Below are 17,289 nucleotides of genomic sequence, written 5' to 3'. Positions count from 1 at the left end.
TAAAGATGTGACATAAAATAACTTATACAGGATGGTCCTTCAGGGTCTTTGCTTACCTTTGGATAATTATCCTGTTAATTTCTTCACAACTGACTGGTCCATGGACCCTCCCCAGGTGCGTGTGAAACTGTTTTCTAAGATACATCCCTTCTCAGGGGCTTATGGGTGCATGTCCACACTTATTATGGGGTGGGGCCCCTCTATTTTCCACCCCCAAGAAGCCTTCATGAGCATGTGTAGACAGGGAAGTCTTTGTTGAACTCAGGAGTGGGCACCTTATCTCTTTGCTTTAGCAGAGCTCATCTTTTGCCATTAGCTTTGTCCTTGAATATCTAGGTGAGAATAAAGCTTGAATTTTACTCGACTTGACAAACACCATGGGTCTGGTCCAGAGGCACACCATCTCCTAACTTACTAAATGCAGATTCCCTTCCTCTCTGTGTCTTGGTTTCCAGACACAGAGAAGGTTTTGACTAGGTTATCCCTGAGGCAGAGTGAAGATGAACATCCCTTGTACTTCAAGGCAGGAAGAGGTTGGGGGAAGAATCTGAACATGGTTGGACACCCACTCTGCCTGAAATGTCAGAAGGGATTAGAATTGTGCACGGTACATTCTCTGATGAGCCATCCACAGTCACATTGTCGTGGGAAGAAAGAGATCCTGGGCGGTCAAGGTCAAGAGTGAGGAGAGACTACTGGGTTTAAGGCCACTCAATCTGGCCAGAGAAGCTGGTGCTTCCCTCCACTGTGACCTCCAAGGTTGCCTTGGTGAGAGGAGTCTTGGGTTTGGAAAGAGGTCCAAACAGGGCTCTACCTGGGGAGGCATCAATAGAAGGAATTTGAAACCATGGGAGAGAATGAGCCCAAGCCTAGAGTGAATGCAAGGAGAGAAAGGAGCTAGAGCTGAGGCACCTGCTCCCCTCTGTGGATGTCCAGGAGAGGAAAGGGAAGGAGGAGGCAGTGACCAGTGGGGTCATATGCGGCCGATGGTTGGTGGATATGGAGGGCTAGACATCTATTCTGGTGAGGTAGGGGCACTGAATTTTTTAACAGGGGAGACTTGGAGACCTCCTTTTAGTCCTTGCCCCTGGAAAAGTAGGCTGTCCCCCTTTTCTGTGTCAAGACTTCCAATGTGAAGACAGTTCAGAACTTTATTCTGAGGAAGGAGTTCCATAAGTGGCCTGCCTTATGGCCTCATTCCATGGCTCAGTGGGGAAGCTGTGAGCAGCAGAGGTCACCTTTTATTGGGATGTCGGCAGCACACAACCCTCGCATTGCCCCCTTCCTCCCCAGGGGCTCAGAACTCACAGATCACGAGGCGCTCCTCCGTGCATTCTATGTCATTCCAGTTGCCATTAGAATAGATCTCAAGACAGTTCTCTGGGCCTTTGTCTTTGGCCCTATTGTTGGGCTCCCCAGGGCCCAGTTGGAATAGACCAGTGACTGCCCCGTAGGGTAGGTGAACCTGCCCTCTCTGGAGATGTCATTCATGCTCAGGTAAGCATGCTTGTTCCTGGCTCTGACCAGCTGTGTCACGGCCTCATTCTCGGCTGCAGAGCGTGGGGAGGGCAGCTGTCCCTCAGCCTCCCTGCAGACCTGCCGGGCATCCGAATATGATTTTACAGCACCTGACGTCTTGAAGATCTTCTCTCCAACAGCCAGGCCATCAGGGAAGAGCACCGCTAGGGGAAGAGGAGAGTCAGGCTGGGGATGTGGCAGCACCTAGACCTTGTGTTCCAACCAGAATCCCCAGCCTCCCATCTGGGTACCAGGGCACCAGATAGGAAGAAAGTGAAGCATTTGGTTCAGAGGAGCCCTGGACCCATGATGTGCCCCTGTGAGTGGTGCCGTGGTCTCCAGGTACAGATGAGGACCCCAGAACTCGGGTGCTTATGTAAGAGGCCCAAAGTCTCCCAGCTGTCAGGTGTAGACAAGGATCAGACCCTGTTGAATGAGACGCTAAAGCTCCCACGTGAACGTTCTGTTCCTCCCCGTGATGTTCACCAGAATCCAGGATTTTAATTACTGTGTAAACAGGAAGGGCTTTGGCAGGGAAATGACACCATGCAGCCCAGGGAAGTTCCTGAGAGTGTGGAAAACACCAAACAGGCAGCTCACTCTCACGCTTGCTGATGACTGGGCGTGTGGAGCTGTCTGAGCGGTTCTGTGCTGTGTGAAGGGATGAGGAGAAAGGGGAGGACTGGGGTGCATCTGAGAGCAGCCAAGTGCTCACCTCTGCACCGGGGGCAGTCCAGTGTTGGCTTCTGTATGCTCGTAGGTGATGCTACAGTCAGTCAGCCTCCCTGGACCACTGGGCAGGGGATCTGAGAGCTGTATGTGGCAGTTGGGGCAGGGTGGGTTCAGCTTTGGAGAGAGCCCTGTCTGGGCCTCAGAAGGCCATGTGTTCTGCCCCACACTGGCAATGTCAGCCCAGGTCAAGGGAAGGTCACTTCCCTTTGCAGAATCTAATTTCTTATTTCTGAGGTAGAGGTATACTATATAACAGCATCCCCTATGTGGCGTGTTAAGTATCTCTTTTTGTGCCATCCCATCCACACCACTCTGACTTCCAGGATCATTCATGAAAATCTTCAGGGCTCCTAAGAGGGCTCACTGGACTGGTTCAGAACCCAGGCAGCACCCTGACCCACTGCCTTTTTCCTCTGAGTAGCTTCAAAAAGCAGTCGGAGACCAGATTTTCCACGGAGTCAGGGTGGCACCCAGACAGCCCTGGACAAGGTCAGTGCAAGCTCGTGTGCCATGATTGGTTTACATCCCATTCATCTGGGTGATAGGTGTGCATATGTGTGCCTGTGTGTTCATGTATGTAGATGGTGTGGCCTGAGTGGTCTTTAAGTACACAGGTGTGGCCAGCGCATATGCCCAAGTTCTCCTTTGTTTGTATCAGTCTCCATATGAGGGAGTAAATAGGTGTGCAGATATGCTTGTGCAAGGAGGAAGACATGAACTGCTGGAAATGCTCATCCCACTACTTCAGTACTTAGTTGGCTTGAGTCCATAGGAGCCAACCCTATGTCTCACCAGATCAGGCCTCTATACACTCTGTACCTTCTCTTTTTTCAATCCCTGAGGTTTGATGAATAATGTGGATTCAAAGCTGACTTCAGAGAAAGCAGAGAAGGAGAAGGTGCAGTTGGTGGAGAGTCCCAAAGGCACAGGGCACTCAGGTGTGTGCTCCAGGAGGACTCAGCCTGATTAGGATCCAGGCTTAGGGAAGAATCTCTGCTTTAAATACCTAAGCAGATGCAGGGAGAGTGCAGCACTGGCCAGACACTGGAGGCAGCCTGCCCCTGCCAGACTCAGAACATCTTTAGGGTGAGATTCTCGGTGGCCACACACCAAGGTCAGGTCCCCAGCAGCCTTGAACCCCACAGGCAGCATCCCACCGCCTCTCTCAGGGTCAGTCCTGGATTCTCTGCTGCTCTGGGCTGTGCAGCTGCTTCTCTGTGCACTTGTACTCCTGGCCCCACAGAGGGAAGAAATGCATCGCGGGTTGGGTGACCCCTTGTCTGTCATAGGAACCTGCCCAGAGTAGGCTGGAGTGAAGTTCTGCTGAACTGGTGACATGGACCGCATCCTCCTCCTTGTCTAGTGCATCTACTTGAGCTCCTGGAGCACGTGGGGGGCGGCTCTGTCCCAGCCCTGTCCTTAGCCCCGCTCCTGCCCCAGGTCTAGGTCCAGTCCCAGTCATGGTCCCAGCAAGTCCAATTTAGACCCAAGCCCAGAGAACTCCAAGCCCAGCCCAGCCTCAGTCTGAGGTCCGCCTTCGGTGGCAGCTCAGGGTCGGGTCCAGGAGCTCACCTTTCCTGTACTGAGACACTGTATTCCGGAGGCGTTGTACTACTCGCTCTAAGTTTGCCATCCGCTGCCTCAGAGTAGCAGCTTCTGCAAGAGAGAGAGGCCAAGTGAACACAGATCCAGCCTGAGGACACTCAGAGCCCAGGGCTCAGGGAAGTGTGACGCATCCTGGGGATGGGATAAGGACATGGGAGGCATGAGAGGAGGTGCTGAACTGAAGAGGGCCTGCTGGCCCCTCTGCACCCACTAGTGCCCCCAGAACTTTCTTACCTGGGACTGAAGTCTCCCCCTTTGCTCCTTTTTCTCCAGGAGTACCTCTGTCTCCCTTCAGTCCTGGGGGCCCCCTGGCTCCTGAAGGCCCCTGTGGACCAACGGCCCCAGCAGGCCCTGGGATCAGAGAAATAGAAATGGGTGAATGCTGAACATATATTTCAGCATTTTCATACCCACTCCCCACCCCCAAACATGGACTTCCTATCCCCCAGCCATACACCCTCCACCTTTACAAATGTCCCTCAGTGCCTGGATCCTCTCCTTGCATCCTCTCTGTACACTGACTGTCCCTTAACCCAACAACCAGCCTTCCCTGAATACACAGTCCCTGCTGCTCACACCACCCTCTCCCTGGAGACAGACAGTTCCCAGAACCCAACACTGGCTCTCTCCCTAGAATGCCAGCTCTGATCTGAAGGATGGTGGGGGTGAGCACAGGGGAACATGAGCCCAGCCCCATGTCCATTGCTCACCTGCCAGCCCCGCAGGTCCAGGGGCTCCGGGCTGACCAGGGGCACCTCTCTCTCCTTTGAGACCTGTGGGGCCTGGGGAGCCCTGCATGCCTGGGGCACCCACTCCTCCTGCAGAAGGAACACACTGAGAAACACAGCTGAGAGTGTGCTCAGCAGGTACCATTTCCTGAGCAGTGCAGCTTGTCACCCACAGCTCCAGGTGAGAGAGCGACCCGGGAGACTGCTCCTGACCACTTGGTCTCCTCTAGGAAATTCAGTCAGTGTGGGAATGTCAGGGGAGAGGCTCAGGCCAGGCCTACCAGGCGTGAAGGTGCCAGGCTTTTCCAGCCACTGTGCACATACCCTGGTCCCCACCAGGGCTGCCAACGTCACCCCTCCCTTCTCCCTCCCCAATCTGCCACATACCACCCTCCTACCTTTGGGCCCAGGTTCTCCTTTGGGTCCTAGTGTGCCTGGAGGTCCCATGCTCCCCTGCCTCCCTGAGGGGCCCTCTTTCCAGCTGGACCAGGCTTACCTGGAGGCCCTGGGAAAAAGGACCAGCCCAGTCAGTGACATTGAATCTCCTTGGAAGTGGGAATGCATAAAAGATGGGGCTGTAATAGAAGTCAGACAGGCAGCCTCCTCCTAAAGATGTTGCCCTCACTCTCCGCCCTCCCCAGGAGCTCCAGTCTTCCCTGAAATAACCCCGAGCCCCCTTGAGAATGACCTTCCTCCTCCTGGGGCAGAATCTGTGCATGCCTACTGCCGTGGCCTACCGGCAGCACGCCCTCTGCAGACACCTGCATTTCATGCCCAGCTGCTCACCAGGTGGTCCAGCGTCTCCCTTTGGTCCAGGTTCCCCAGCAGAGCCATTGTCTCCTTTCGGCCCAGTGGGGCCAGCTGGTCCTGGCATTCCTGCTCGTCCTGCAGGTCCTGGTGAACCTGTGGCAGAAAAGATGGACATAAAGCTGACCCAGCCTAGGAGGAGCCAGCTGCCTTCAGAGTCAGGGCCCTGGCATTTCTTCAGGGTTCTGTAGGGTGTAGACACTCCCCCTTCAGGTGACTGGTCCAGTGGTGATGCAGGAAGTGTATATCCACATCCCCATTTTGCAGGAGAAGGAACAGGCTTGCAGAGTTGGAGGCAGATCCAGACCAAGATTCGCCCGATTTTGCATATAGTGCACCTGCCCCTGCCCCAAGGCCACCGTATTTATGGCAGGTAAGGCTGTCAGATCTTACTCTGGACCATGGACTCCCTGCTGTCCCCCATCCCCAAACCAAAGTTTCTGTCAGAAATGACACCTGACAGTAATCACCAGAGGAACAGAAAGCAAAAGCACAATGAGCTGTCACCTCACACCTGTCAGAATGGCTGTTATCAGACAGCAAATAGGAAGCGCTGGAGAAGGAGAGAAAAGGAAAGCTCTGTGCAGTAGGGATGCAAACTGGAACAGCCACTGTGGAGACAGTAAGGAGGTTTCTCAGAAAGTAAAAACTCGAGCTACCGTATAATCCGTCAATTCCACTTCTGAGCATTCAACTAAAGATAATGAAAACACTAACCTGAAAAGACATATGTACCCCCGAAGTTGGGCTTCCCTGGTGGCTTAGATGGTAAAGCATCTGCCTGCAAAGCAGGAGACCTGAGTTCAATCCCAGGGTTGGAAAGATCCCCTGGAGAAGGCAGTGGCACAGCACTCCAGTACTCTTGCCTGGAAAATCCCATGGACAGAGGAGCCTGGTAGGCTACGGTCTGTGGGGTTTCAGAGTCGGACACGACTGAGCAACTTCACTGTCACCCCCAAGTTAATTCATTCATGGTAGCCCAGACATGGATGCAGCCTAGAGCCCAAGTATCTGTGGATGGATGAACGGGTGTAGAAAGTGCAGGGTGTGCATACAATGGAACATCATTCAGGCATAAAGGGAATGAAATCCTGCTATTTGCAGCAACACTGGTGAACCCTGAAGGCACTGTGTTTAGTGGAATAAGTCACAGAGAAGGGGGCACTATACGATCTCACTCATATGTGAAATCTAAGAAAACAAATGAGCAAAAACGACATACTCACAGATAAAAGAGAACAGATTTGTGGTTGCTAGAGGTGGGGTTGAGAAGTGGGCAGAATGGATAGAAATCTTCAAAAGGTACAAGGGTCCAGTTAAAAAACAATTGAGTCCCAGGAATACAACGTACAGCGAAGTTACTGTAGTTAGTAATCCTGGGTTGCATGCTTGAACATTGCTGAGCAAGCAGATCTTAAACGTTTTCATCACATACAAACTGTAACTATGTGTATTGATGACATTGACATGACTTATTGTGACATCATTGCACAATATATGCAAGTATGAAATCATTATGATATACATCTGAATCTATTATAGATAAATTCTATTTTAATATAAAGGGAAAAAACTATGTAACGTGTTTTTAAAAATAAAGAAGATAGTCAAAATTAATGTGCATCATCAAGTGATAAATGTAGGCTATAAATACTCTATTGAGTTTGAATCAGTTTCTTCAACATGTCCACGCATTGTCAGGCATGTGCAGATGTAACACACATTGAAAAAACCACAAGAAGAGCACACACAAGTGTTAACAGTTATTTTCTGTAAGGGGCACAATTAGGTAATTTTAATTTTCTTCTTTTTGTGATTAGTGATCACATGTTAATTGTTTTGTAAAAATGATCGAACATTTAAAAATCACATTACCTTAAGAAGGATGTCTAAGCCTGAAATTATGAGAGATTTACCTTCAAAGACTAAAGGGAGAAATGGCTATTGATTCAAGAATTATACACTCAATTCTGTGAGCTTGGTTATTCTTTTTTCATTGAGATGAAATTCACATAATATAAAAATAACCATTTTTTTTATCTTTACTGTGATGTTTAACTTGCAGGATCTCAGGTCCCCAATCAGGGACTGAACCTGAGGTCTGGCAGTGAGAACACCGAGTCCTAACCACTGGACCTTCAGGAATTTCCTATAATTAGTCATTTAAAGTATGCGATCCAGTGGCATTTAGAACATTGACACAATTGTGCAACTACGACTTCTCTTTAGTTTAAAACTATTTCATTAATCCCAAAGAAAACCTCATACCCATTTATCACTCCGTCCCTTCCTCCTCCCAGGCCCTGGTTACCACTATGAAGCTACCTGTCTCTGTTATCCATTCTGGATATTTTATATAAAGACATACAATGTATGACCCTTTGTGTCTGCCTTTTTAAACTAGGAGTGACATTCTTGAGGCTCATCCAAATTGTAACACATCTCAGTCCTTCATTCTGGTCTATGGCTGAGAAATGTTCTATAGTATGAATGCAATACATTTTCTTTATTCATTCACCATGCATAAATGTTGATAGACACTTGGGTTGTTTCCATCTTTTGACTGTTGTGAGTAAGCATCCATGTGCAAAAAGACAACAAAAGAAATCTGTCGGATACTACTAACTTGTTCATTCACTTATTTATTAATTTCCTCATTATTTCATTTCTCTGTTCACTGAGAAACTATCTGTGGAACATCACTTTCTGCCTAGTACTGAGCAGGATGTACACATTAGCACCAGGTCCTGGTCTGCAAGGAATTTATCATCAAGTTTTAAACTGTGAGGCACAGGTAACAAGTGAAGAAAACAGCTTATGAGATGTCCCTCGTCCCATCCCAGTACCCCCAACCCATGGACACACATGTACTCATAGGAAACAGGACTTCAAGGCTGAAGAGGATTCAGAGACCTGGAGAGGGGAGATGACATTTCAGATCTGGAAACCACTCCCCCAGGGTAAGAAGGGCCAGGCTAGCCTGGGCCAAGACTGTGCAGGTGGCGAGAGCCTCTGTGCTGGACATTGTGTCTTACTCTTAGCTCCAATTCTCACTAGGCAATCAATGGGAGCCTGGAGGATGGGCCCCGCATCCCAGAACCCCTGGTGCAGTGTGCTCAGGCAGAGACACCAGGTCCCTGGCTGAGCCTTTCCTGGGCTCCCCTCTGGCTGGGGAGCGCAGCAGGTACCTTGGAAGCTAGTCACTCCTTAGAAGGGAGCATGAGAGGTTGCCCATCCTTTGCACAGCCATGGAGGCCGTGAGAGCAGGGAGGGAGAAGAAGGGATACTTTTCAGTTCTGGGCCTCTCGGGGAGCTAGAGAGAGCTGGCATCTTGAATACCACCCCTCCTCTGAGATTACTTCTAGGAGGCCTTCTCAAGCCCCAGCCCATTCATGTTAGAAGCTGCTCTCTTTCTAAAAGGCAGACAGATACTTGTCTCTTACCCTACAAATCCTGGGGATGTTATGTATTCTTTTCACCTTCAATGTTGTTCATGTCCTTCCTCTCCAATCAAAACACAAACTTCAGAAAGATAAAAGACCTCATTGATCCCCCATAGCCCTGGCCCAGGGCCATGGTGGTCCCCTTGTCCTTGTTGCTGGTTCATCAAATTCTCACTTCTTGCCAGTAAAAACCAGATCTTCTCCTGTGGGGCAGTGTTTCCAGAAAATACCCTTAATAATCAAAGCATTTGGAAACCTCAGGAGAATTCAGCTGGTTGGGACAGAAGGATAAAATTTATCTTGAAGACCCACCAAAAAAATGAAGCCTTGGCTCAATTCTTTGTCACTGTGTGGTCGATATTATTCTCATCTATAGATGATTAAACTGAAACTTACAACACTGTCGTCAGTTCAAAAATATTTAACATTCTGCAGAGGCAACATTTAATACAAATGAAGAACAGTTAAGTTTTGGAGTGTATGTACTCAGTCGCATCGGACTCTTTGTGGGTTGTAGTCTGACAGATTCCTCTGTCCATGATATTCTCCAGGCAATAACAGAGTGAGTTGCCATTTTCTATCCAGGGGATTGTCCCAACCGTGGGATCAACCCACATCTCCTATGTCTCCTACTTGAGTGTACTAAGTCACTTCAGTCGTGTGCAACCCAGTGGCCCAAAACCCGCCAGGCTCCTCTGTCCATGGGATTCTCCAAGCAAGAATACAGGGGAGGGTTGCCATGCCCTCCTCCAGGGGACCTTTCTGACCCAGGGATCGAACCTGCATCTCTTACATCTCCTTCACTGGCAGTCAGGGTTTTTTTTTTTTACCACTAGCACCACTTGGTAAGCCCAATGAGTTCTGCAGCAGGGGACTCCAAATACCAGTCATCCGCTCATTGTTTGTACATTCTTGGGGTGGTTGGGGTCAGAAGATCCTAGGGGAGGAATCAGCACAGGTGGTTATGGAGCTGGGGACTTGGGCAAGCCAGTCTTTGCCAACCAGTAAAGCCATGTCTCAGGTGGACCGAAGATCTGGGGGAAACCCAGCCACTTGGAAAGACCATCTTCAAGGTTTCCACAGCAGAAGATTCAGAGTTTTGGGGTTGGTTACAATTCCAGTGCCCACCACTTCCCACCAGGACAAGTCCATGGACCCAGTTCTACCTGGATCTCCCTTCTCTCCCCGGGGGCCTTCTCTCCCATCTCGTCCATCACGACCAGGCAAGCCACCCTCCGGGGGGCTACACATAACCAGGGTACAGCCGTTGGCCAGTGTTTTCTGGGAATAGGTCATCATTTCTGCTCCCAGGGATCTCCAGGGCTGTGTGAGCAGGAGCAGCGCGGAGAGAGGGAGTAGAAGCATGTCCTGGGCAGAGGAACAGAGAGAGGGGCTGCTCTTGGTCCAACGATGAGGATTAGGGCTGGCCCAGCACCTGGAGGGCAGGAGAAGCCCTTCCCCGATCTCCTCTCCCATCCTCTGGGGCCAAGAGTAGCAGGGCTCCGAAAGCAGGTTAGGGAAAGTTAGGATAAGATCTGGCCAGGGAGGATATGAGCGGACCAGCCAGGCCTCTGACCTGGCCTGCCAGCACATGACTCTACTCTCAGATGCTCTGTGTCATCCCTCTTTGGGCTTGTCATCCCTGCCAGGGGCACTGTGACCAGGGTGTAGAATTCCTCACTGAGGCTACTGTCACACCAGGAGGGACTCACTGAGGGTCCTCAGGTGGGACCCTTCTCTCTCTGGGCCTCTTTATCCCTTTTTATACCAGTAAGTCCATTGCTTTACCTCTTACAATGCTGGCTTGTTTCCTCTCACTTGCTGCTCTGGACAGGCTAGGACTGGAGTCTGCAGCGCTATCTGAAAAAAAAAGCCAGAGTGCTAATGCTTGGTAAGGTCTGTCCTAAGCACAGAATGGGGCATGACTGCTTCTTTTCCAGGATTTGTCATTCCTGGGCTCCACCAGGAAAGTTCCTGGCACACGTAGCGTGCCTGCCCAGGCCTCCTGAGAGGACTTGGGACAGGGGCCTCATGGAAGAGGGGACCTGTGAGATGGGCGCCATCAGGGGGAGGCTGGCTTCAGAGGAGGAAAGCCCATGTCCAACAGAGCTTCCAGTCACCGTCAGAAAGGGACTCAGGAGCTAAGTGAGATCAGGGTGGGTGCAGTGATATGGGTCACTGCCAGTGTTGGGCTTCTTTCCTCTCTCAGAGAGAAACTGTAAAGTTTTGAGCATGGAAAAGAATCATGGGAGGTGTAGAGACCTGGAAGAAAGCCTAAGGGACCTTTGCAAACGACCAAGGGTTGCCATGCAGGCTGAGGTAGTGGGAGGGAAGGGGTTTCCTGGTCAGAGAAGTGCTTCCTTCCAAGAGGAAGATGACATGCACTTTCCAAAGGGACTGCCAGACAATGGCATCAGAGATCTAGTTGGATATCACATCCAACTCTCCCTCTCTGGAGAGTTGGAAACATGTCTGGAGAGTTGGAAACACATCTGGAAACATATCTCCCACCAAACAAAGGGAGAAGAATGAAGAGCTCCCCTTATTACCCCATTTTCTCCCTCCACCAGCACTGAACCACCTCGAGAAGGTCTACACACACCCTGCCTTCTTCACCCACCCACATAGGCAGGGAGATAGTCACCAGACATGGGAAAACAAGAGAAAGGACAGAGACACTCACAGTTGTTTCCTGTAGGGCTCTAGCACGTCCAGGCAAATTAGAGTTCCTGGGCGAGAACTGGCTCCTTATACCTGTCCTGTAACCTGACTCTCAGCCCGTTTCGTGAAAACTCTCTTCAAGAAGTAGGTAATTTCCTTCCTTGTTGACTCACTCAACTGCACCCTCTCCTGGCTTCTGGACATCTGCCACTAATATTGATAGGACTACACACACCTTAGAGTTCAAAGAGCACCCTCAGCCCAGGACCTCACCAGGGCCTCACTGCAGCCCTGTGAGCAAAGTGGCAGCACCAGTGTCCGTGTTTCACGGATGTCCAGGGATCCAAGGTTCAGAGAAGACCAGCAAGCTGCACAATGGCCCAGAGCTCTTGTGAGTGCAGCCTGCCTCTGCCGAGTCCAAGATACAGCACCTGCTGCGCCCACTTCTCTTCCACCTTCGTCTCAACATTACTGCTCAGACGCTAGGAAAGAGCTGGGAGCTGCTTGGCCAACCTGAGCAAAGTGGGGCAGGTGAAGGGCTGCTGAGGCAACAGCCTGTGGAACACAGTGTCTGGGGGAGCTGCCATCTGGCAGGGGTCACTCTTCTGCTTTCTGCTGAAGATCTAGGACCACGCTCCACTTGCCTCAAGATGGCTTTCCATGCTCTCTGTTCATCCCCTGCCCAGCCCTCCTTCTCTCACCTGACTATCCAATTCTCTTAATTACAGGCTTTAACGGTAATCGCCTGCATACTTGCTGCCCCAGACACTGCATTCCCTGGTACCTGATAAACAAACTGATGTCAACTCTCTGTTAGACTGGGGGGTTCCTCCCTCAAGCGGTGGAGATTGCCTCCATGCCCTTCCTGTTCTCGCTGAACATGGTTGCGCTAAAACCCTTCTCTTTTGGACATTAAGATTCCTTATCTAATAAGCCATGGATGTCTTTGCCCCTGTCTCCCAGCTCTTGCTTCGGTCTCAAGGTTGGGCATCAACACGCGTGCACACCCGCAGGGTGCAGCCCAACAATTGGTGAGTCAGCCAGAAAGCTGCAGATAATCCAGTGAGTGCTGAGATGTTGGAGAATGAGGACAGGGAAGGGAAAGTTGTGGGGATAATCCCAGGGCTCATTCCCCTAGCACGTGGGTTCATGTGAGAGATATCTTTCTCTTCCATTAAACTGATGACACCCTATTAACCTCAGAGGCTCTTCCAGTTTAAAAGTAGCAGCCTGGGCTTGTGCTTCACCTGACTGCCTGGGAGGGCTTGTGATACTGGAAAAACACAAGAGCCTTTCTGGTTTTATTGTTTTCTACAAAATACGAACATACCCCTAACCCACCACCCCTAAACAATTACAGGCTTTAGGGACACTAACTGGGGCAGCTTGTGAATTGGCCATGGTTGGTTACCCTGAAGGGTTTGGTTGGGACCTGTGGCAATGGCGAAATAAAAAGAGTACCCTCTGGGCTTCTGGTCCCAGGTGTGGGAGGGGGCAGAGCAGGGATATGGTGTCAAGGAACAAAGCTCTATGCAGCCTACATGCTTTACAACAGGTGGAAGCTGTTACAGTGGGCCTACTCAAGTTTTCTGAGCAATGCAGGTAAACACCACTTAGTGGCCATGAGGTTCAGGAATGAGCTGATAAAAATGTCATACCCTGGCGTTTCCACCTGTCCTACAGCCCTACTGCTGCTGGGCTAACAGAAGGCCAAGTGGACTGAGTAAGGAGCAACTGATACAGGAAACCCACTGTCTCAACCTGTGAACCAAGAGGCTAGCTTAAGTCACAGAGCTTGTCATTAAATACTTCAGGAGCAGTCAGCACAGGGCGTACCTACATCGTGTTAACCCAGAGCAAACTATTCAACATCATTGGAGTTCAACTGTTGACCACCCAAGTATCATTGCCAGCCATCGATCAGGAGAATAACTCACTTTTGCCATTGCCACAGGATCTATCCCCAGGGGAACATATTGTAAGTGGCCCCGGCACTAAAACTGGCAGGGAAGTCCCTGGTGTTTTGGGTTTGCTGCCCTGTGGGGATTAAGACTAGAAAGGACCTTACAGATTTCATCTGGACCCTGGTAAGAAGACTAAGAAATTAATCTTGGTCCCCTACTAGAGAAAGGCACCATTCATCTTGTGTTCTGTTACCCAGCCCCCCTCTGGTGTTTGACCTGGCTGAAGATGACAGAGGCTGGACAGCATAATGGTACTGCAGCCCAGGACAAAAATCGTAGTCAAGCATGTTAATATGTCACAGTGCTCTTACTGCTTGTCTTTTGCTTAATGGTCAGGATCTTCCCTGCAATGAGTCTGTTAGACATCTTATATTTCATGTCTGGTCTGAGTGGAGGGTTCTGTTTGCAGACAGAGCAATAATGATGACCTCAGCCCAAAATGAGCCTGATGGCTGGGTCTGCAGTGATATGTTGCTGTTGTCCTCAGGAATCCCATGAAAAATTGACCTGATAAATGCCTGTCTCCAAAGGCTGCTACCTTTGGGACTCAGTATTCACTAGCTGTGGTTGTCTGTGTTGCATTTGTGGTATCTGTTTGTGGTACACCTCTATATACCTGAGCCAGGTAAGGTGCAGAAGAGGGGTTGACCAAGATATCAAGGGGTATGAAGGTTATGTAGGGGTGGAGTGTATGGTCAGCCCATTCAAGATGGCTGTTCTCTTGCTTTCTCTACACCTCCCTGCTCGACCAGTCCCTGCTCCACTCACACGTCTATCCAGTCCTCTTAAATATAGGGCTTAGTTAGTAACTGCCCACATGCTGGCTGCTGCCCTAGCTGCAGGTTTCCCTGGTAACAGATAAGCCCTACTGACATCAATTCCCCTAGTGAATCATAGGGAGACACTTTGACACTTCTTCCCAGTGTCAAAAATTGCTGCCATTTCCTATCTGCTATAAATGGTGGCATGTCACTCTAGGAGTTTCTGTTTTGAAAATGTAAGACGCCCTGTCCAATAATTATTGATGTCTTTGTTGCTGTCTCTCCCTCTTACTTCAGTCTTAAGGCAAGGCATCTGCAAGGCACAAAGGCCTGTGAGGTCCATCCCAACAGCAGTGGGCAGATTGTTTGGTTTTGGTCTCTGGGAACTGTCAGGGGAGGTCTGGCATTGAGGTCTTCTGCCAGGGTATTCACAGACTCCCTTCTGCTCTGTTCTGGATGCTGAGCTCTTTGCTTCTAAAACCATAACAAGGGCAGGAAAAAGGAGACATGGCCATCAGAAGTAAGATTCTACTGTTTGCCCCCTGACCCGTCAGGCAGAGGACAATGTCTCTGAGGTCAGATCTTGGGGGTTTGATTTATACCTTTCATCTCATCCTTGCAAACTAGGTGCAAATACAGAGCAACTGTCCACACCAGGCTAGGAGTGGCTTCTCCATTGGTTGGTTAGAATGGAGGGCTCCTCATATAGTATTGCTTATCTTGTCCTTTCATTTCCTTAAAGTTGACATCTTAGCATTTCCCATTTTTTGATTCTTAGTGGAAATAAGGAAATCTGCCTTCATTTCACTACCCAGAGTACTCAAGTCCTCATGTATACAGGCATTCCTTAAAACATTTTTCCCTCTGCTAAGAGCTGGGATCCAAATGAAAAATCACCTTCTCTGGCTCAGATGGCTTTCCTGGTTTAGGCATGGATTGAAATTCATACCTTCAGTGAATTCATGCCTTCAGTGGGCACGTGCCCACTTGATATGACTATAAGCTCATCTCTTATGTACAGATGTTCAGAAATAAGCAGTCATGATGTCCTGCAGAAACGCACCTGAGTTAGAATCAACACTCCTACTTCAGGCTGAATTGGGTTAGACACTTTTCTGTTGAGGCTGAATTTCCATTCCTTTCATGCAGAACAGAAGAACACAGGGTCTTGCAAACCAGCTGAAGCAGGATCATAGGTTTTTGGATACAAATGACTCTTTCACAGACTCAGATATACCCCAAACCACTGTCTTCCTACCTTTTGTAGAACAACAGTTCTCAACCAGGGATAATTGTGTCTCAGTCCCAACCAAGTATGAGCCCAACGAACTGAGATGATTAGGTTATCCCAAGGGGTAGGGGAGGCTGGATTTGGGGCAGGGTTTGTATGGGCTCCTAGGGCTCTCAAACCCAAGATCCTGGTAACCAATGTACCTCTGTTTCATAATCACTTACTTCAGAGCTTACCAGAGAAATGATCTGTTCTTGTACCTTGGAGAAAAGGAATAAACGAATAAACCACATGCCCAACCAGCCTGATCCCTCATTATTTATGCACATTCCTTCTTGACCATCCATTCAAATGAGCCTGTACCACTCAGCCACTCAACGCCACATGTATTCTCAAGGGATGAACGTTAACTACTAGGATTTGAGTAAATGCTGTCTCAAACACCCCAAAGGGAAGCAAGAGAAACATGTCTTCTTGAGAGTTCAAGAAAGGTTGTGGGGGGTGGTTTGGTCCAAAGGTACAAAGAACCCCCAACAACTGGTGGCCCAGTGGTTAGGATTCCTGGGTTTCACAGCTGTGGCCTGGGTTCAATTCCTGGTCAGGGAACTGAGATCCCATAAGCCACATGGTACAGCCAAAAAAAGAAAAACAAGTCTTCTCCCCAGTACGCTGTTTGAAGTCCCTGTAACCCATAGCTTATTGGTTTCTTTCTTTTGTTTTTGGCCATGGAGCAAGGTATGGGGGAATCCTAGATCCTGACCAGCAATGGAACCCATATCTCCTGCATTGCAAGCAGGAAGTCTTAACCACTGGACCAGCAGGGAAGCTCCCCCAAAGCTTATTGAGTACTAAAACATTTATAAAAAACCCGATCTGTAATAAGCTGCTTACTTTATTTGTTGGTAGTCTGAATATTGCTTCCTCTGCTGCTGCTGCTGCTAAGTCGCTTCAGTCGTGTCCGACTCTGTGCGGCCCCATAGATGGCAGCCCACCATGCTCCTCCGTCCCTGGGAATCTCCAACCAAGAACACTGGAGTGGGTTGCCATTTCCTTCTCCAATGCATGAAAGTGAAAAGTGAAAGTGAAGTTGCTCAGTCGTGTCTGACCCTCAGCGACCCCATGGACTGCAGCCCACCAGTCTCCTCCATCCATGGTATTTTCCAGGCAAGAGTACTGGAGTGGGGTGCCATTGCCTTCTCCAATGGCTTCCTCTGAATTAACTATTTTCTTTCTAGCTGTGTCTTTGATCACTAGATACATTTCCCCCCCTTTTTTATATGAACTATTCCATTCAAAATTATTCTACCAGTCCATAAGCTGTCCTGTGTCAAAGCCATCTGAAACAGTAGTGCAAAAAAGGAATCCTTGTCTGAAACTGGCAATATGGGTATTATTTTATCCAGAGTCCACATAGTATATACTGTTCATTATTCTCTAGTGTTGACTATAGTCATCAAGGACAACATCCCATAATCAAACTGACCCTGTTGCTTACATTCTCTGCAATGTCCTCATGTGACTTCATTTTCTACTGTGAGATGAATATCCAGTCCAGGTCCCTTCCCCATCAGTGAATGCACCAAACCAAGCTTTCCTCCATTGGTAGAATATACAGAAAAATTTATTTTTATTTAATCCTTCACATTGTATGATATAACTTGTAAAACTTGTTTAGAAAAATACTTGATATAAAATATTGATTCAAAATTGCTAGCCCAGATTATCTCTTTACCTTGATCCTGAGAGATAATGAAAGAGGAATTCAAGCATACTTGGATTCTAGTTTCTGGAATGCAAAAATTTCTTTTTTTTCAAACTGAAATATATTTGACATAGAGC

General features: G+C 49.1%; 1 pseudogene; it reads right to left on the bottom strand.

The window, feature by feature from the left end:
• Window positions 1-1,133: 1,133 nt before the first annotated feature.
• LOC114110792 (collectin-46-like) lies at window positions 1,134-11,555 on the bottom strand (annotated as a pseudogene).
• Window positions 11,556-17,289: the final 5,734 nt, after the last annotated feature.

Source organism: Ovis aries, chromosome 25, assembly GCF_016772045.2.
Source record: "Ovis aries strain OAR_USU_Benz2616 breed Rambouillet chromosome 25, ARS-UI_Ramb_v3.0, whole genome shotgun sequence".
Classification (NCBI taxonomy): Eukaryota; Metazoa; Chordata; class Mammalia; order Artiodactyla; family Bovidae; genus Ovis; species Ovis aries.
The sequence above is the reverse complement of the archived record's forward strand: the minus strand, read 5'-3'. Positions and strand labels throughout refer to the sequence as shown.